Source organism: Triturus cristatus, chromosome 7, assembly GCF_964204655.1.
Source record: "Triturus cristatus chromosome 7, aTriCri1.1, whole genome shotgun sequence".
NCBI lineage: Eukaryota > Metazoa > Chordata > Amphibia > Caudata > Salamandridae > Triturus > Triturus cristatus.
Genome location: NC_140590.1, coordinates 953886204 through 953907952, shown reverse-complemented (window position 1 = coordinate 953907952; position 21749 = coordinate 953886204). Strand labels below are relative to the sequence as shown.

Sequence of the window (21749 nt, the reverse complement as noted above, 5' to 3'; positions counted from 1 at the left end):
ACTCGCTACCTTGTTAGTCTCTTTTGTCCCCCACCTTCTGGCGGGGGCTGGGCTGCGAGCGCCGTCTCCGTTTGCTACCCCGATTTTGTCAGGTGCACTCACCCTGCCGTGCGGCATCCCAAAGTGAGTGGCCCTCCTTCTACACATCGCCCTGTCGGTGTGCTCCCATACAGAACCAATACACTCGTTGTTTCCGCCACGCCGCCAGGGAGGCTTACGTCTTCCTGCGGCTCCCCCCACATCTGGTCAGCTCCGACGGTAATCTTCCCACAAACGCAATGATGCGCCCTGCTCCATCTTTGCCCTTAATGCCTTGGCACACCTGTGTCCTTCTTCGGTGTCTTACAGTACTGTCTCCTCCCGCCATGGTTATACCTGAAATCAAAATTGAGAGACAGTCAGATGCCTCTTGTGGAGGCGTGATACAGCATACCTTCATTACATAACATCCTCTATTATGCCACTGCCAGACAGTGTTTAACTAACTCTTTGCATTTTTTTTTTTTTTAAAGCTCTGACATCCCACACTCTGCTGCACCTTACAGGTAGGCAGTATGGTTGCAGCGTACTTGTTCTGGACCAGCCCAAACTCTGAATTTACAGTGTCACGCAATGGCTTGAGGTGCTCTTTGCACCGGAACTACTTCAACGCCAATTGACCCCTTTTGCGACATTCACAGAATGACAGGCTGGCGGCACAACATATGCTCTGATCTTATGCTTTGAAATCTGACATTTTGGCGCCGCTCCTCCAGCTCCCATGATATGCAAGTGGGCTGCCACAGGGGGAGCGTCGCCTTATATCTCCCCTTCCTCTTCTCCTATTGTTCTTGGAAGGGGGGGTGGGGGCCTCAGGCCGTTTCGCCCTGCGGCGCTTCCCGCTGCCGAGAACCAGTTCGTTCCTTGTCGGGCTCTGGTGGCCATTATGGCGCCGGCCCTCGAGCCCCCTTCGGGGGCGGCCTCTGCTAAATTCCCCCCCTGAGAAGTAAGTCCCTGCTGGAGGAGAAGAAATTAATTGAAGAAGCAGCGGCAGCGCTGCTTCGGATCACGGCGGTGGGCTTCAGTCAAATCCTTGGTCCAAGCGGTGGTGGAGGATTGGTGCCCCCCAGCACCTGAGGCAAACAGCAAGCAACGGGGCATCAATCCCATACAGGGGAGGCGCACCTTGCCATCAGCACGGACAGCTTTCCCCACAAGAGCAACCATAAGTAGTGGGGCCACTTTCTGCGGTGGTGGGAGCCGGGTCCCGGATGACACCAACAACAAGAGACTCACCACAACACAGAGAGAAGCACACAGATTCTGCCCTGCAGTCTGTAACCAATATTACCTGTGCCAAACCTGCATCACCAGACACCCCAAGTCTCAAATAAGTGATGGCGTAACCTTGCCTGGAGAAAACCGTCAGGCCAGAGGTGACACCCCTTGGGCAGGCAGCAATAGGCCTCATGCTCCCCAGTCAATTCACGCCAGCAAGTGCAACATGTCGGGGAGCAAGGGAGGAAGGGGAACACACCAGACCAAACTCGACAAATATACCCTACAAAAAGGACAGAAAGACGGTGGCAACTCGACTGAGGCACCACCTAGGAAAGACAAACTAACCCTGAACGATATTATGTCCACCATTAACAAAGTACACAATTCCCTGGAAAACCGAATAGATTCGGTCTCTATGGAATTCTCTCTTATAAGGGCGGATCTGCGCAAGTTGGGTGACTGAGTCCAAGAAGTGGAGGACCTGATCAAAAACCTGAAAACAGACACCGCGACCCTCAAACAAGTAAAGGAGTTAATAAACACTACAAAAACACTCAAAGCAAAATTGGATGACTACAAAGGTAGATCCAGAAGAAACACTGTTCGCATAATTGGTGTACCTGAACGAGCAGAAGAACCAGCCACAGATCTTTGTAGAGGACCACATATTGAAGCGTATTGAATTATTTTTCCATCAAGAGAGCCCATCGCGTTCCGGGGGGAAGACCTAGACCATGCCCCTCCCCCTTGAGACCGATACTGGCTCGAGTCTTCAATTTCCAGGACTGAGATGTTATATTACAAACAGCGCGCACCGCCTCACAAGTCCACTACGAGAACAGCAAAATTACATTCTTTCCTGACTTCACTTTAAACGTACAATGCCTGCCTGTAACCTCTCGGGCCATTGAGTATTTTATCCATCTGGATGGCGGGGTCAGTTTACCATCATATATCCACTGGTTGATTACTGCCAATTGGCCGGCCTAGAAGCACATACAGATGTTTGGGAGGGCTTTTCCTCCGTCATACCACCCCTTTACCAGTTTATGTGTGGCTATTCGCGGTTGTCCCCCCACAGTAATACACGTATCTTACTTTCAATGTCAGTAAAGTATGTGTCTCCGATGGGGTAAGGTGTGTTTTGCAGGATGTATTGGAATCTTGGTAATGCCATCATTTTAAAGCGATCTGCACATCCTAATAGTTCCTCCAGTGTTGAGTGTCCTTCTGCAGTCATTTCACGGGGCCGAGAAAATTATGTGTGTGGAAAAGGGCGGGATCACTTGTAACGTAAATACCCAGGTAACGGAAGCCATCAGTGGTCGTCGTTACTGTGCAGCTGGTGGTAGTTTGAGAACGTGAGTTGAAGTATAAACAGTATAGTGACCCAATCTTAACCAATATGGGATGCTAAACGGCTCGGTACTCTGATCAAATGTCTTGGTTTTGATAAATGGAACATGATCAGCATCTCAAGGGTGAGGGCCTTTGGTTAAGGGGCAACGTGATACCATTCATCGACTTACAAAATGAGTACGTGATGGCAGATTCCGAGAAATATTGATACTTACAACTCAGACATACCCTAAGAGCGGCCGTCCCTCAGGGTACAGACCTCCTAGAGTCAACACCCCTGGAGGACAGACTACTAAGTGAGGGTATAGATAGCAAAGTGATCTCCTTGACGTATAGGTAATTACTTAATAACATGCCAGAACTCTTACAGAAATTACGTGAGAAATGGAAAAATAATATAGGATAGCTAGAAGAAGATTGGCAAGAAGCACTAGCGTACCCCAAGGAAGTGGCCATATCTTCCAGATTAAGATTAATCCAATTTAAGATCCTCCACAGAACACACTTTTTCTGCACCGCTTTGGGAAAAATGAAAAGAAAAGAAGACTACATGTGTAAAAGACATTGCAAACAAGAAGGAACATTCTATCATATAACATAGGAGTGTCCTGTTATTCAGAAATACTGGGGGGGGGCGGTGACAACACAACTACAGTTGGTCAGTGGAAAGGAACTCCAGCACACACCTAAATTATTCTTTCTAAATATATGGGGGCAAAAGAACCTAACCAGGAAAAAACACATCTGGGTAACGCTGGGTTTCGTCATCGCCAAACGGAATATAGCCCGGAAATGGGAAGCAGGCGAATCCCCCACATTATCGGAATGGGAAAAAGGCATGGACTGGTTGATGTTAGCAGAAAAGACCATCTATGAGAATAGAGGCTGCCCCCAAAAATGGGAGAAAATCTGAAGTCGATGGAATGCACACAGGGGTCCAGTCCAGTGTCCGACCCAGCAACATCAGCAAATAGAACGTTCCGCAGGAGGAAGGCCAGACGGGGCAATAAGGTGAACTAGTTGGAGCAAGCTTTTGACCATAATTTATAATATATGAGCACTGAATATACATTGTAAAATTAATGTTATATTGCTGAGAAGTTTCCACTGTATAATACGATATGTGAATTGGAACCCAATATAAAGAGTTTACACAAAAAAAAGCTAGAACGCACTGCAACTTATTTAAACAATGTTATGTAGCGTGCAGCGTATCCCACTGCATGTAAACCCTGGGGCTAATGAAAAATTACCTTAGACAGGAAAGTCGTAGCTGGACACAACTGCATAATATTTGGAGAAACATAAAAGTATGTGAAGTTAAAGTAAGACCCCAAGTTGCATCAGAAGTCCCCATGAAGAATAAAGTAAATATATTTAAAATGCGGTTGAGTAGTATAGCTCACCCACAGACCCTGCTTTTGCACCTGAACATATAGCAACGGAGGGCGTCCCACTCTTGCGACTTTTATATAGCCAAGTGAATTTAGACTTCTTACTCCCAGCTAGTAAGACGGTAATCCAACTCTGGCGACACACGGTCAGAGAAATGGGCTGGCGGGGCTGTTTGACACAGACGACGCCTTTTTGGTAGGTACATATCTTGCCTCAGTAGCTGCACTGTCCGGCTTTCATAAGTGGGACCTATTGGACATTTCCACTTTAGGGGATGTCATGCAGGGCTCTACTATTAAATCATTTCAGCAGTTACAAGCATACTTCTAGCTACATCGGACGCAGTTTTATACATTTCTTCAACTGAGGCATGCTTTGACAACCGTGGTTCGCTCGATTGTTACCTTTCCAGGATTTCATCCCCTGGAGGGAAGACTATTGATGGGGGATTTAGGTGCACATAAGATACGTCAAATCTATCAGACACTGATCCCCCATACCCGCACTACCATACATAAAATTAGGGCGGCTTGGGAGGAGGACCTACCTGACCTAACAGATGACGACTGGGCCGAGGCCATCTCCAGCCCCTGTGGTGCGGCGGTCTCCACATGCTATCGCCTCATCCAGTTCAAGTCCCTGCACCGCATATATTACACATGCTCCCGTCTCTGGAGGATGGGAGTTATTCAGTCCCCTACATGCCTCCGATGTGGAGAAGCAGAAGGCACTTTCTTACACACGTTCTGGGACTGCAAAGCAATACAACCTTTTTGGCATAAAGGGGCGTCCTGTTTGGGACAGGTCCTGTCATGGGTCATCCCACTCGACCCTAGGTTGTTTCTGCTACAGAGCACGGAGGGGATAGGCGGGAACCATTACAAACAACATTTGCTCTTCTTAGGCATCACACTCGCCAAAAGGGACATTGCTCAAGCTTGGAAGGGGACCTCTCCCCCAGCAATAGGTGGATGCATTGGATAAATGCATGGGAGCAGATTGCGCTCTTTCCGGCCTGCGGCTGTCCCCAGAAGCACAACAAAATATGGTCACGTTGGGCTATATTATGTGGCATTGTTCTACCCCTACACCACAATTAGACCCATCTTTGAGATTGACACTAAGTCTCTAATCATTACATGACTCCAGTCATTTAAATTCATTGTGTACTTTTACTTGGACAACATGAGTGGTGTGGAATTGGTCTCTGCCTGTGCCATGTTTCCGCTGTTCTGCCTCCAGTTTTCGCAGGTTAACTGGTTGCGCGAGTTTATTGGTACTGTTGATTTGATGTGCCTTCATAATATATGTAAGCGGCCTCGGCCCCTCTGTACCATGAAAATGCTAATAAATGTGTTATGAAAAATAAAATGCGGTTGAGTAAGCACACAAAGAATGTGTCTGGGATTCGTGAGGGAAGTGTTAAGTGTGAGGGCATGTGGTGAAAGCAAGCAGTGTTTAGGTTGGGGCTCCTGCTCCCAGATTAGCAAAAGGTGGTGACGCGGGGAGAGTCAAAGGTCTTCCTGCCAGACTGCCAAAAGGTTTGCTTGAGGGGATGATTCCAAGAACACAAATCATGGCATCTGCCTGCTGTTTCCCACTTCTGCCATCCAGAAGGACCGTCTGGTATTGTATCATTCCATTTTAAAACCAGTGTTGCTCTAGTGTATAGCATTTAATAAAATATATACCAGCTCAGGAAGGAAGAAAGCGCTACTTCCTTACCTAGCTTATAAACGGAAGCTCTTGTAATATAAACTACACTGTGCGTTATGATGGTGCGGTTCGACCCAGGGCGGGTTTGAAGACACCACAATTATTGTAAAAAATAAGATAAAGATATTACTGTTGGGAAAAGTGTTTGGTGATGCAAATTAACTGCAAAAAAATTACATCTATTGTGAGTAATAAAGCGTAAATGCGTATGAAAATGCAGTTAATCGCCCTACATGTATCCCGGTGCAATTACATCTCAGGACTAATGAAAATTCACTGCAGACAGTCTGGGAAGTCCGTAGTTTATAAAACAAGCATTTACAATGCAATGGTCTCGGCATTGTTAAAGTTAGAGCTATTGGCATTGCTCATGACATTATTTTTGTTTATGTTTTTCTTAAAAATATTTAAAGAAACAGCATTGTTATTTACAATGTCAATAGCTTAATCACTCTCAAATGCGAGACCTATTGCATTTGCACCCACACACAGAGCCACACACACAAAGCCACCCACACACACAGAGCCACCCACACAGAGCAACCCACACACAAATAGAGCCACCCACAGAGCCACCTACACACACAGAGTTACCCACACACAGACAGAGCCACCAGGCATAGAGCCACCTACAAAAAAAGCCACCCACACAAAGCCACACACACAGAGCCACACACATAGAGCCTCCCACACACACAGAGCCTCCCACATACACACAGAGCCTCCCACACACACACAGAGCCACCCACACACACATAGAGCCACCCACACACACACTTCAATGAAAGACGGCTACGATTTCTAATACAGCATTATTTAAATAATTATTATTGGCTCCGTTACGGCGCTCTCAACACAAACTAAATTGTTGCTGCTAAAGATCAGGAATTTAGTTACTGACTCACCTGGGCATCCTCCAAAATAAATTGACCATTGGCCATTAATGTTATGTGAGAGACTAGTTCATTCATCCCACAAATGTGGGTATATATACATATATACAGGCACAAAGTCAGTACAGCCCGCACTCAGAACAAAACAGTGATACTTAAAGCAAAAAAGGGGATTTATTGGTTCATAAACCCTCCGTGATGCGTTTCGGACTGCTATACCGTCTTGATCACACAACGGAGTGCAACACACAAGCGTCTTTAAATACATGGAAGTAGTAACCAACATAGAACTCCAAATTGTGTACAAACAGTGAAAATAGCGGCCATTTTGAAACGTGTTCCAACTGATGCCTTTATGGTAAACTCAGTTTGTATTGGCGCATTGTAAGATGCGTGGCATGGTCCTGCTGCGGCAATCTGCTTTCTATTTCTGGAATTTTGACTGACGCGTGTGCAGTATTTTTACGACATTGTTTTGTATTATGATCAAGTACGTTACAAACCGATCTGAGTAAAGAGAGAGCAGTTAAATCTCGCAAGCGCAGCCTTCGCTAGCCGAGACCTAAAAACCACAATGTGCTGCTAAACAATTGGGAAATGAGCAGTCCGAGTTTCCTGTTCAAGAAAGCAGGCTAGATTTCGCTGCAGCGCGATTTACGTGGGGTGGGGCGTCTCACCTGTGCACCGTGGACGTGATCTTGACCGGCTTACAGCACTGCGCCCATTATAGTGCTGATTGCAGGTAGTTATTGCTGTTTAATGGACGTCTGGCTAGTGGATTGCACTGGCCCGCCGTCTGTGCCCACAATAACGTGCTCTGGTCTCTTGGGGTGCCGCTGTTTCGGGCGGGGCGGCCTGTAGGCCGAACATGTGGTGTGCATTACAGCCTCCCGGTCATTTTACTGCCGTTAGCTGCCATCCCTCCAGGGAGGTTAATTACAGGAAAGCCGTCTACAGATCAGGAGGCTGCAAAGTTTACATACAGTCTAGGGGGGCTTTCTCAGCACCGGCTGAAGAAAGGCGCGCGCCCTGGGGTGTCTTGTGTATGGGGTGGCGGGCAGGACCATAACGTAGGCTTCAGTAACTGCATAGATCTATGTGGCTTGCTGCAGGTATAGGGTGCCCTCTCCACTGGAAGGAGTAACTTGACTGTGCCGTGTCCCATACGTAATTGTAAGTCTAGAGGTAGGACTGCCCCCCCTCCACCCCCCTTCACAGGGGGGTGGGAGGGGCGTGGTGCACTAAGCCTCATTTGTTCTTAGAGTGCTTCCGGTGTTTTGTAACCTCTACATTGCTAGCGTTAGCAGCCGCCATTCCCCGTCACGTGCTGCTGTTCCTGTGGTATCCGAGGTTAGGTGGGGTCAACAACCGCACAATGTCTTCCCGTTCCAGTGGTCCCACCTCCCCTCACTGCGTGCGCTACTGCGCGTAGTCTATGCTCTGCCACCTCACGGGTTGCATTTCACGCCTCGGAGCTGCCCGGAGCTTGACTGCCATTTTCCGTATTTACAGAAGCAGAGGAGCCCCCAGTCGTCTGCTCCCCACTAGGGACTTTTCTCTCAGTAAATGTTTGCGGATTAAAGTCTCCTCAAGTAATCCGGCCCGAGCCTCCAGCTGTGCGCGCGTAACCGCTCTCTGAGGAAGCCGCGTGCAGCACGGTATTGATTGGCACCTTTCAGCCGGGTGGTACCTCGCGTGGAGGCGAGCCTTCCGCAGGTAGACATTGTGGACTGAGCCGGACTCTCTCTCTCTCTCGATGTATTTCAACAGATAACGAAAACATAATGCAGCCGCCGAAGCTTGCTAGTCCCGTCTTGTGGCCTGTGCCCGCCATTACATGGTGTCGGAGGCTGGGATTTTACAGCCCGTCTCCCCGTGCTTAGTTACCCCATACCGTAAGGAAAAACTTCAGAGAATCGCAACCAGGTTGCAAATGTAGCAAGTTATCCTTTTCCAGAGGTTTCTCATCGGAAGGACCTGGAGAATATAAACATCGATGGCTGTGTAATTTTGGGAGTCAGAGACTCTGGCAATTTCTCGGAGTGCTTGGATGGCAGAATTTCAGAAGGCCAGCGGCTCCGTAGAGCACCCCCTTTCTCCGAGGTCAAGCAGAAATGCCTCGGAGAAACGCAGTGGCGTTTTCGGATTGGGGGGCGTGTTTTTCTCTCCTATTCCCATTGCTGGAATGTTTGCATTCCAGAGGAGAGAAAGAAAGTAAAAAACACGCCCCCGAATCCGAAAAAGACGGGGCTTAAACGGACAGATGCCCCTCTCCTCCAATGGCTGGCCTCCGTTTAGGAAGCCAGCCAATGGAGAAGAGGGGCGGGTTCAAGCCCCGTACTAAAAAACGTTAAATCTCGCGAGCAAGGCTGCGCAAGCGCAGCCTTCGCTAGCCGAGACCTAAAAAACTATAATTCCATTATGGTGGGGGTTATACATTCGGTAAAGTCCATAGCTCCTGTGTCTGCAACACTGAATAGAAATTAGAACACTGTTTCTTAAAAAAAGAAAGTTACATTTGGATCAATAGTGACAACAATAAACAGCCGATACACACTGTAAGTTATTTACACAATGTTAGATATTGTGCGCTTATTACAGTGCATTTACAACCCGGCAGTATTAACAATTCAGCGCAAACAGTCTGGACAGACCATTGCTGCGCACACAACAAAAAAAGAACACAAAAAAGATATTAATTACATTATGGTCAGGGATATGCAGTTGGTGCAGTACATAGCTGTCGTGCCTGCAACAATGCGGTAGGGGAACGATGTAGATGTCGCGCCAGCAACACCAACTACCTGAAAAGGACTTCGTGGAAGTCTGTACATATCGTGCCTGCAACACCAGCTATCAGGAAATACGGAAGTCCCTAGATATCATCGTGCCTTCAACAGCAGCCACTAAAAACACATTAACAAAATAGTGCTTGCAAATAATACTTACTGATGAACATCAAAGAAACAGGGGCAGTCCTTATGGGAGGTTACAACTAGAGGAAAGGCGGGACTAAGGAGGGACTACCAAACAAATTAAACAATGGAAAAAAGTTTTTCCAAAAGACTGTGAAAGGAGCTAATTGAAAACATGGTCTGAAAATGGGCGGAACTTCAAGTCCATACCTGAATATAGCATGCCTCGCAGAGCAGTGCATGCGCTGCCCAAGCTCGACCTAAAATGTGGTCCTAAAACCTCTTCTGCTAACTTCAGGCAGATTGCATTATTTGATGCGATAGGGCAACTGTTTGCCAAGAGTATTCTTCTTCAGCTTCAGGACTGGGTATTTGGGAATAACCTTGTTTCTGTAGAAGAAGCTGGTTTTCGTAAGCACCGTGGTACCCTAGATATGGCCCTCCAAACACTTATTGAAAAGTATTGTGTGTGGTAAGGTTAGATTTCAACAGGGTTGACCATAGGACGCTGTGAAGGAAATTGGTTATACTAGGGATCCTAGCGCATTTGCTTAGGTTTATTGTTGCTCTTGGACTTGGACTCAGGTCCACATGATAGGTAACCAGGGTCTGTCCAGTAAAGTAGAGACATACAAGGGTTTGAAGCAGGGGTGCTTACTTGCGCCCCAACTTTTCTTCCTTTACATCGATGACTTACATAGCAGAGTTGATCAGCATAAGGGGTATCCACCTAAACGAAGAACGATGAATGTTGGTTGTCTTCTCTATGCTGATTATGTTGTTTTGATTTAGCCCAAATAGGACCACAGAGGCATCTTTCTGAGCAGGGAAACTAAGTTTATGAAATTTATTTTTAAATAAACATCTCTTAAGAGGAAAGTTATGTTTTTTAGGTATTAGGGGTGCAAAGTTAGGAAGGAATTGCACTGATCTCTGGGGAAAGATAAGCTGGAAGTGGTGAAGCTGTACCCTTATCTAGTTAGAATGTTTTCTATTAATTGCTTAAAAAGTGATCATATCAGTCAGTGTAGAAGTAAGGCATTATCTTAAGCCTTAGCCATTTGCAGCCTATATAAGTTTTGTGGGTAGAGGCGTTTTTGGTCCATGTTTTGGTGGTAAAAATCCCTCCTTCATTGAGCTATGCCTGTGAAGTAATGAAAGAGCGGCATTGGTCCTTTTTCGTGAAGGTTGAAGTGCGCATTTGGCACTAAATTTGTAATTTGAATTTTTCAGCTGTACCTTTGGCTTTCTGGCTTGAATTTGGGCTCCTCGCTATGAATGTGTTTACCATGGCAGGTGTTTTAAGGTGGGGGACTAACATACTGAACAGTGACTTGGGTTCCATTTAGCTACATTAAAATATGAAATCGGAAGGATATGTTCGAAATTGGTCAGAGGGAATTGGCACCCTTCAAAGTGCATGGTTTGAAAACCTTCTGATTAAAAAATCTATTTATGAAGTTAGTCTGAAAAGGGATATTGTACTGTATACTCAGCATGCCCGTAATGAAATAGTAGTGGAGCGTAGCATTTGTAAAAAAACACAACTGTATTAAGTATGGAATCTTCCTCATGGTGTGCTTAGAACTATTTTGTTACTAAGGCTGAATTTGCTTCCGCTACGAATTATCACTGGAACCTGGGAAGGATTACCTAGTTACAAGAGACTTTGTGATCTTTGTGGGAATTATGTGCAAGATATAAATCATGTTATTTTTTTGTCCTCTCCTACATCCATTGTGATGTAAAAAAAAATTGCACCTCCTTCGGAAATAGTCTTTTTAAAAAGGTTTTAAAAATGTTTTAAAACAATTTTTAAATATTTTCTAGATATGCTTGTATGTTGTAACTCTATATTAATTGTACTTGGCTCTGCTTTTGTGAACTAGGGCATTTTAGGTCCTAATAGTTTGCACAGTATATATAGATTACTGTATTGGTATTGTTCCGTAAAGTTGAACGTACTGTATAAACAGAAGTATTGTATTAGTGTTGTATTGTAAAACATTTTTTCACTATTTCTTTTTTGAATTATTACGCTTGGACAGTTTCCTATATTATCTAAGAATTGCCTTGTGATGTTTGATTGATTCAGCTGCGGACTTGCACTTTATCTGTCCGTGGGGTATCTTATCAAAGTAGAGCATGTTCGCATGCTGATTGACATTTTCATGTAATTCCGTATGTTTTATACTGTGTGAATTGTATTTAATAAAACCTTGTGTACATTTTATGTGGATCTCTTTGAGTTCCAAATCATAATAAACTTTTGACTTTGACTTTGCACACAGTTACACTTTAAGGAATGATGGCTTAGAAATGATGTCTGTTAACTAATCTCATAACTTTGCTTTGGATTCCAAAGTGAGTTGTGTTCTTGAGGGGCAATAGATGTTATATTTGACTGTTCAAACCACAGTTCTTGACATCAACCTTGTTTTTCATACTATCGATGTCAAACATGGAGTTCCTAGACACAATATTTCTCTGGGCTAAACAGTCCAGCTATGAAATTTTGTTCCAATCACACTGCTTATAACCTTGAATAAAACAACACTGTTCTTTGTGCTTTATATTCTTTACTTAGTGCATTGTAATTGTTTGCTAAATCTGCATTTCTTTTCCCTTAGTCTTTTGTGCTTGTACTCTTTTTGCTATGTCTATTTGTATAGCGCACTAATCACCCATGAGGGTATCCAGGCGCTTGAACAGGTGTGTAGATGAGTGTCACCTCAGAGTAATTCAGAGAGCCAAGGCTTCTGCAGAACTCAAGCAGTGAAGAGGAGGCTCGCATGTGTTGTGGGAGGCCGTTCCATGTTTTTGGTTTGATATATGAGAATAAACAACCTTCTGATCTGCTCTTGTGGATGCAGGGGATGTGTGCGAGTGAATCTGAGTGTAGGTGTCAGTTAGGCCTGTCAAAGTGTATGCAGTTGTTGGGGAATGCTGGGCCAGTGTCATGAAAGGTTTTGTATGTAAGCGTGAGGAGTTTGAATTGGCTGCATTTGTGAATGGGGGGCCAGTGTAACTCTCTGAGGTGGGGTGAGATGTGTGTTTGGTGTGGGAGGTCGAGTATGAGTCTTACGGCGGTATTCTGAATGATCAGGAGTCTAAGAGCTTCTTGAAGATTCCGACATAGAGTGCGTTGCTGTAGTCATGGCTGCTAGTGACGATTGCATGTGTGACGGTATGTCAAGTGTTCTGTGACAGCTACTTGAAGATTTTTCAGAGCATACATAGGATGTGAAAGCAGGCGACACTCACTGTGTTGACCTGTGCTGTCATGTTGAGCTTATCGTCCAGAATGATCCCCAGATTCCTGGCATGGTTGGTGGGTGTTGTTGTTGGTCTTAGCTCAGTCGGCCACCAGGTGGTGTCCCAAGGGAATGTTTGGTTTCTGAAGACCAGTACTTCTGTCTTGTTGGAGTTGAGCTTCAGGTAGTTGATACCCATCCATTTTCCTACAATGGTCATGCAGTTGGTGAAGTTGGTTCTGGCGGTGGTAGTCCTTCGGAGAGAGGATGAGTTGTGTGTCGTCGGAGATGATCTTGATGGACCGGGAATTGTTTTATGTTGGTGAGTTTTGTCATGTAGTCATTGAACAGGGTGGGGCAGAGGGAATCACAGGGTGACTCCGCAGATCAGGTTCTTGGCCTCTGATGTGAAGGGTGACATTCTGACTCTTTGAGAGTTCTTCCTGTGAGAAAGGAACAGATACATGTGAGTGCAGGTCATTGGATGCCAATCTCATGAAGTCTTCTGTGTGTTGTGGGATATTGTGTTGAATGCCATGGAGAGGTGGAGCAGGATGATGGCCGTTGTTTCTTCTCAGTCCAGGATGGTTCGGATGTTATAGGTGGCTGCGATGAGTTCTGTGTTTTTTTCGGAATCCTGATTGACTGTTGTTCAGTCGGTGGTGTCGTTGGAAGTAGGTTGTGAGTTGCTTGTTGATGGCCTTCTCTATTACTTTGGCTGGGTAGGGGATCAGGGAGATGAGTCAGAAGTTGCCCAGTTGGTTCAGGTTAGCCAATGGCTTCTTGAGGAAGGTGTTAACCGCTGCATGTTTCCAGTCTTCCAGAAATGTGGCAGATGTGATGGAGTTGTTGATGATGCGAGTGAGAGCGGTACTGATTGGTGATGTTCCCAGCTTGTAAACGTGTTGGAGGCCTGGATCGGATGGGGCCCATGAGTGGATGGTCTGCATGATCAACACTGTGTTGTCTCTGGTGAGGGTTTTCCATTCAGTCAGGTGGCCGTATTGGTTTGTGATGAGCAAGTTGATGCTAGGGTTAGGTTGGTGTGCGAAGTTGCTGTAGATGTTCTTGATATTTCAGTGTACGAAGTTTGACAGGTTGTTGTAGAGGATGATGTTGACCGAGGGTGTGGTGAAGTCGTTGACGAATGACGAATGAGAAGATCTCTTTGTAGCTTTTGTTGCTCCTTTCGATGTGCTCAGCTAGCACACTTTTCTTAGTGTCTCTTAGTTGCTGGTGGTAGCATCTGAGTGCACTTTTGTAGGTGGTTCTATTGGTAGTTTTTGGCTGTCTCTCTGATTTCTCTCTTTGACAAATGAGAAGATCGCTATGCAGCTTTTGGAGCTCCCTTCGATGTGCCCAGCTAGCACTCTTTTCTTAGTGTCTCTCAGTTGCTGGTGGTAGCATCTGAATGCACACTTGTGGGTGGTTCTATTAGTGGTTTTGTGGCTGGCTCTAGCTGTTTACAGTGTTGTTTGGCATGTCAAAGAACCTGTCTGTACCAGCTGACCTGCTTGTTGAATTTTCTTTTCTTGTTGGGTTTGATGGGTGCGAGAAAGTCTGCACAATTCTTGACGCAGTTTTCGAAGTTGGTGATGTCCTCTTTAAGGTCATCCTTGGCATTGGGTTGATCAGTGCTGAGGGTGTTGATCCAGTCTGTTTCTGAGATTTTGCCCAGCTGCAGCTTGGCAGGCTGATGCTGGTGGATGCGTTGACTTGCAATGTGTTGATTTGGAAGTTGATGATGGCATGGTCGGTCCATGTGAACAGCGAAGTGACGTTATATTTGATGCTGGTGGTGAAGATGGGGCCCAGTGTGTGCCCCGCAATGTGTGTTGGTCTTGTGATGAGCTTGGTAAGTCCAATGTTGTTCAGGCTTTCGAGGAGTGCTGTGGAGCTGGGTTTGGTTATGTCTTCCAGGTGGAAGTTGAGGTCACCAAGAAGTACGTAGACTCTGAAGTTGAAGGTGAGGGGGACGATGAAGTCGGTGATGAGTCTGGTGAATGTGTCTTGCAGTCTGGATGGGTGGTAGGCAAGGGTTCTAGTTGGGTGAAATTCCCTGAGATTTGCAGCTTGAAGTGCAGATGTTCCAAGAATGGAGTGGCATTCTCCATGGATGTTGAGCACTTGGTAGAGTCCTTGTAGACGATTCCTGTCTTGTGAGGGCAGTCCTGTCATTCAATCTTGTAACTGGCCTTCCGGAAACTTCTCAAAACCCATCTTTTCTGCACTTCACACTAGCATGACATGCCTATCTGTCTGTCCGCTACATAAGCGCTAGGAGTCCTCAGGGTAGCTATGCGCTATACAAATCTAATTTCATTCATTCAACCCCCTGAGATTGGCACAGCGATGTCTTGTACCGATGTGGAGTTGAACCAAGTTTCCAAAAGGAAGAAGAGGTTTGATGTGTCGCTGCTCAGCAGGTCCTAGATTTTACTCGTATATTTTCTGAGAGATTGTGTGTTGAGTAGTATTCGAGTGACTGTTGGTGTGCTGGTTTGCTGTGGTGTTGGCTGGGGGTGTTTCTGGCGTTGCAGGTGCTTTGTGCGGTGTGTGGGTAAATGACTGCAGGAGAACTGGCTGTGCGTGCAGGTGAAGGCTCCTACCAGGATGTGTGATGCAGAGCGGCAGCACAGGCAAGCTGCATCTCGGGTCTAGCGACCGGAGGAGCGCAGCAGGATATCACTGGAGTGTGAATGGACCAGCGTTTCTGCCACTGGGTGCGGTCCAGGCGCAAACAGGCTTGCAATTGGTGCATCTTCAGTGTGTCACCGGCACGCATCAGCATTTCCGCTGCGCATCCACTTTGCAATTGCCATTAAGTCGGTCCTGAAAGGGGGAAGGAGTGCAGTGATGTCACATTGTGCATATTTGAGTTCATAAGTAGTTAAGAATCGTATCACTAACTGCTTCTTCCTATTGTTCTATGTCATAATCTTTCAGGTTCCACGCTGGGCAGGCTCCCAAAATCTAAGACTGTAGATTGAAGGCTACCTCAAATGAGATACTGGATCTCCAGCACAGGTAAATTGCAGCTTAAAGCAAGATTACAGGCAAACAGGTCTTCATAGATTGACTTCTTGAAGTATGCAAGGTGTGGGCACTTAGGTGATCCCGGCTCCCTGCATGCAGCTCTGCTACACCATTTGAAGTAATTTTTATTCGCCTGAAGCAATTTTAATCATCTGTTCTTTATTTTACTCTGGGGTTTATGTAGGGCGGGTGGTCTCTAGTTTTTACATTTTAAATTTGCCACCTTCCTCTGATCCACTGCAGCTCCTTGTGCTGTTTGATGCGGAGAGGTAGCTGGCAGTTCCAGGATGTTGTTTTCTTGCACTTCCTGTAAGCTCCATACCGCACCACCATTTTTGACAGTTAGCGGTCTAGCCTTTCAGGTAATCGGACCACCTTCAGTCCTGCACCTACTTAAGCCCATGGTGACGGGTACACGCTGGTGATTCCGGCTCCCCGTATGCAGTTCTCTACACCACTTGAAGTAATTTCTAATCGCCTGGAGCTTTTTTAATCGCCTATTCCTAATTTTACTCTGTGGTCTATATTGGGCGGGGGGGTCTCTAGTTTTTACATTTTAATGTGCCATCTCCCTCTGGTCTGCCGCAGCTCCATGCAGTGCAGCATTGTGATTAGTCTGAGCATAGTGGTTCGATGCTCTGCCAGGGAAAGGGGTCCTGGGCATGTTCTCGACGCAGGCTGTAATGCAGCCTACTTGGAAAAAGTTTGGCCAGTCCCAGAGGGTTGACCAACAGTCATAAGCACTTAGGAGTGGGCAAACTACTCATCCCCTGCCCTGCTCCGAGAGCAGAGCAGCCCCGCCCGCAAAGCAGCACGGAAACATAAAATGATAATTACTAAAAGTTATTATCATTTTATTTTTCCTTTATTTGCTCTGCTTAAAAGCAGTGGGGCGACGCTCCTCCGCCATAGCGGAGGAGCCGCCACTGAGAGGGACCTTTCCGTGTCATCATTACAAATGGGACAATGGACCAGTTGAGGAGCCATTTAAAAACACTCCTAAGCTTTTTGGTGAGGCCACTCTAAGATATTTGTACTTCAATGCTAGGTAATTGCTGAAACATTGCTTTGCGATTTGGGACTTAGGGGCATATATATGAAGCTTAATTCCCATTCGCAAACGGGCTGATTCTCAGAACGGGAAAAAGCCTTTTGGGATGTATCATCCCAAAAGGCCCTCGCAATATAGGGAATCGCAAAATTTGTGATTCCCTATTTTGCGAATGCATTTAATGAATCGCAAATTGCGATTCCTTAAATGCAATGCAGGAAGCACCCAAGTTGTGCAATTTTGCCCTAAGAAGTTGCAAACTACCACCAACTTCAAGTTGGTGGTAATTTGCGATTTCTTTTAAAAATGCACTTTTTTGCATTTTTCAAAGTGGCATGTGGCACACATACATGCCCTTAGGGAATGTATGTATGCCACATGTGCACACATACATATTTTAGGGGGGCAACAGGGTGTCCTTTGGACACCCTTGCACCCTTGAAATTGCATTGCGAGTACCAAATAGCGAATGACTTCCCATTCATTCCTATGGGCCTCCAGGCCCATAGGAATGAATGGGAAGGGATTCCTTAATTGCAAATCGCAATTTGCGATTCGCAATTAAGGAATATTAAGGAATCTCAATTATTATTGCGATTCCTACATACATTGCATTTTGCGAGTCCTTAATAGCGGTTCGCTAAACATCGCGATTAACGGTTTGTTCTTACATATGCTCCTTAATCTTGGACTCTAAGCCGGATCTGGCATTTATTACTGAAACTTGGCTTAAAGCTTCCACATTACCTGCTATCCCAACAGCTATACCTATAGGTTATAAGCTATTGAATTGTGATAGGAATGACCGCCCTGGAGGGGGTTTTGCTGTTATTTTGAAAGAATCCCTCACATGCATGGTGGAATTCAAGCTCTTATTGAAGGCTGAGAGATTCTAGCCTTCCAGCTGGCCCACAAAGAACGACTACTGTTAGGAGGTGCAGTTCTTTATAGACTTCCCGGGTACAATTCCCACATGACCAATAACCTTCTCGCTCAAATAACTTATCTAAACATAAAGTATGAACATTATCTAATCATTGGATATTTTAATCTTCATTTTGAAAAAAAATGGAAGATTAAAATATCCAATGATTAGATAATGTTCATACTTTATGTTTAGATAAGTTATTTGAGCGAGAAGGTTATTGGTCATGTGGGAATTGTACCCGGGAAGTCTATAAAGAACTGCACCTCCTAACAGTAGTCGTTCTTTGTGGGCCAGCTGGAAGGCTAGAATCTCTCAGCCTTCAATAAGAGCTTGAATTCCACCATGCATGTGAGGGATTCTTTCAAAATAACAGCAAAACCCCCTCCAGGGCGGTCATTCCTATCACAATTCAATAGCTTATAACCTATAGGTATAGCTGTTGGGATAGCAGGTAATGTGGAAGCTTTAAGCCAAGTTTCAGTAATAAATGCCAGATCCGGCTTAGAGTCCAAGATTAAGGAGCATATGTAAGAACAAACCGTTAATCGCGATGTTTAGCGAACCGCTATTAAGGACTCGCAAAATGCAATGTATGTAGGAATCGCAATAATAATTGAGATTCCTTAATATTCCTTAATTGCGAATCGCAAATTGCGATTTGCAATTAAGGAATCCCTTCCCATTCATTCCTATGGGCCTGGAGGCCCATAGGAATGAATGGGAAGTCATTCGCTATTTGGTACTCGCAATGCAATTTCAAGGGTGCAAGGGTGTCCAAAGGACACCCTGTTGCCCCCCTAAAATATGTATGTGTGCACATGTGGCATACATACATTCCCTAAGGGCATGTATGTGTGCCACATGCCACTTTGAAAAATGCAAAAAAGTGCATTTTTAAAAGAAATCGCAAATTACCACCAACTTGAAGTTGGTGGTAGTTTGCAACTTCTTGTGACATGCAGGAAATTGGAGAACGATATGAGTATTCTTCAAATGAAACAATGGATTAGTGGCCCAACTCTTAAAGAAGGCCATACTTTAGATCTTTTTTCAACATCAAAACTATGAAAATCCAGGACATGGTGCCATTATGTTGGACCGATCATTTTTTAATTCCAGTTGCAGTCACGGTCCCTAATGATACATCCCAGCCAGCTGACCCCAACACTAGTCCACAGGGCCTGGAGGTATGTAAATGAGGATATATTTTCCATGCATTTATTTCTCCCTCCCCTCAACTGAGATGGAAATACCTTTAGCTAAATAGATTGAAAATCTAAAAGCCAATAGATTAGATAGAAGCCAACCAAAGTGAGAATAGCGGAAAACGAAATGCAAGGGCCTTGAACAAAGGTGGAGGCTTTCTAGAAACAGAACAGATCACTTAAAATATAAAGAAGAAATTAAACAATATCATAAAGCCCTGAAGAGAGGCAAGAACGACTATTTTATCAGAAGAATTGAGGAAAATAGCAGCTCCTCAAAAGAAATGTTTACAATAGTGAAAGAGCTTGCACAGCCAACCTGCCTATCTCAATCTTTACACCCCACTGAAATGCTTTGTGAGGTAATTGGAAAGTATTTTACATATAACATTGGAAAAATATATATTCGTCCTTCTAGGCCCAAACATCTTTAGAGAAATCCCCTTAGTTCACTACAAGCCCCCATCCCAACCCTGTCTCCCATTTGGGAGTTTTTGAATATTCTCCAGAAGAACAGGTCCTCAAATTGGTGTTGGAGGTTAAATATGGCTCCCTTTCTCACCCCAATCCACCTTTTATCTATTCTCGATTAGCTACCACACTATGCCCCTATTTTACAAAACAATTTAATCAGTCCTTTGCAGACGCTATCTACCCCGATGTCTAGAAGGAAGCGATACTTCTACCTCTTGCCAAAATCCTTGAATTGACACCTCCACTCTTTCTAATTATCGGCCCATATCACTCCTCCCTTTCATGTTAAACATACTAGAAAAACTAGTGAACAGGCTACTAACCATTTTTTTAGAAAACAATAATCTACTGGATCCTTCGCAGAGGGGCTTTTCGGACCAATACTAGTACTGAGTCTACGTTGTTAGCTGTGTTGGATGACATTAGGCTAGTAATTGATCAGGGCAAGTCCGCTACCCTGATCCTACTAGACCTTTCTGCGTCTTTCGACACTGTGTTTCATAGTCTACTGATTAACAAACTTTTTGACATTGGCATAAAGCTCTCCAATGGCTAGGCTCATTTACAAAAAAGAGGTCGTATACAGTTCAGCTGGGCTCTTTCAGATCCAATTCCCATAAATCAAAATGCGGAGTCCCACAGGGCTCCTCACTAAGCCCTACCCTTTTTAATGCCTATGCAGCCTCTTTGGCCACAATTGTAAAGAAATGGGGTTTCAAAATAGTTCATATGTGGTCAATACCCAGTTAATTCACTAGGAGAGAACCAAGAGGAAAAATATGTCAAACTACATATGTGCCTCACGGTAGTGGCAGACTGGATGACCAATCACCTTCTAAAGTTACATGCAGACAAAACTGAGATCCTGCTATTCGTTGGGGCCCATCAGATTAGGGATGCCTCTTGGTGGCCAGACTCTCTTAGTGACTTGCTTCCCCTTAAGAAATCTGTGAAAAATCTGGGGTTCATCATCAATGATTCTTGAAGAACATATTAATTCTACATGCAACAAATGTTTTAAGAAAGCTCTTTAAATGGATCCCGATAGCCTCGCGAAAGACCTTAGTCCAGGCTTTGATTACTAGTTGTTTGGACTATGACAGCACCCTCTTTGTAGGCATGGTGGACTACCTTTTTACAAAATTGCAGGTAATCTAAAATGCTGCAACTAAATTAATCAGTAATATGGACAGGTTTAGCTCTGCCTCGTCATGCTTAACATCTTTACACTGGCTAGCAATGCAAAAACAAAGAGGCTTCAAACTTGTATGTTATCCTCACAAGACCTTGTACAATACTGGCTCGGAAATTTTACAGACCAGAGTTGAATTCTATAAACCTTCTCATGACTTACGATCCCGAAATTTAGCCTTAGGCAAAACTATCAGAATAAGGAAAGACAGAACAGGCAGTCGTTCATTTTCACATCTGGCTGCAGTCCACTGGAATGCCCTCCCCTTGGACCTTTGCCTCACAGTTGATCATTTTCAGTTTAGAAAGAGGTTACAAGCTTGGCTGCTTTCAATATAATTCCCTCCTGTACTGTTCTTTTTTTGTGGGGTTCTTTCAGCTGACATGCTGGAAGTCATTCAGGGCAGTGATATCTCCTAGGAAATTATTGTTTTGCTTTATAAATAAATAAATACAAAATCGGTGTGGTTTGGATAACCGGCTGCATCCAAGATGGTTTACCTACCTTGTAAGGCTTCCATAGATTTCATCTACTGCTGCTTGTTCCACAAGAGTTAGAGCAAAGGCGGGAAAGTATCTAAAGGAGTCGGCTATGCCAAAGCCTCCGTAATGCCCCCCTCCACCCATCGAGGTGGAGCAACAGATAGTACTTCGCTAGGCTAATCTGCATAGCAGCTAATGAGCCAGCAAGGGGACATTTGCTGGGCAAAATTTGCAGGTGCATGTATGGTGAGCAATGAGGGGGTCAAGAAGCAGGGGTGCCTGCTAATGCTCAGTCAGGCCTGGAAAATGCTGTAAGGTACACGTATGCCTGATCCTAGAACTGACACAAGCTGCTTTGGTCAGAAGTGACCCAAAGTTTTAAGAACTTAAAGAAGACAGAGTTGAGAATAGTAGAGCTGACAATCAAGGAGTCTGGAGAAAAGCCTCAGAAGTAAGTCTTATGCAGGGTTGAATTGGTAATGGGGGCACTCAAGTAGTGGGCCAGTATCTGAGTTGCAGCTGTGGGCCGCTTTTCTGGGCAGCGTGGTGGCTGATTTGGCTGTGTCTGCGCTGTTCAGATGCCGTCAGT

At 45.0% G+C, this 21749-nt stretch overlaps 1 protein-coding gene across 7 annotated transcripts in view; it reads left to right on the top strand.

The window, feature by feature from the left end:
• SAR1B (secretion associated Ras related GTPase 1B) overlaps positions 1-21749 on the top strand; it is a 368801-nt gene that overhangs the window by 132649 nt on the left and 214403 nt on the right. For 5 of the 7 annotated variants that reach the window (XM_085617978.1, XM_085617982.1, XM_085617979.1 and 2 more), the window contains one exon: positions 15739-15819. The exons of the other annotated variants lie outside the window; for them this stretch is intronic. The gene's annotated coding sequence lies outside the window, so the exon portion shown is untranslated. The remainder of the gene's footprint in view (positions 1-15738; positions 15820-21749) is intronic. 7 annotated transcript variants of the gene reach the window in all.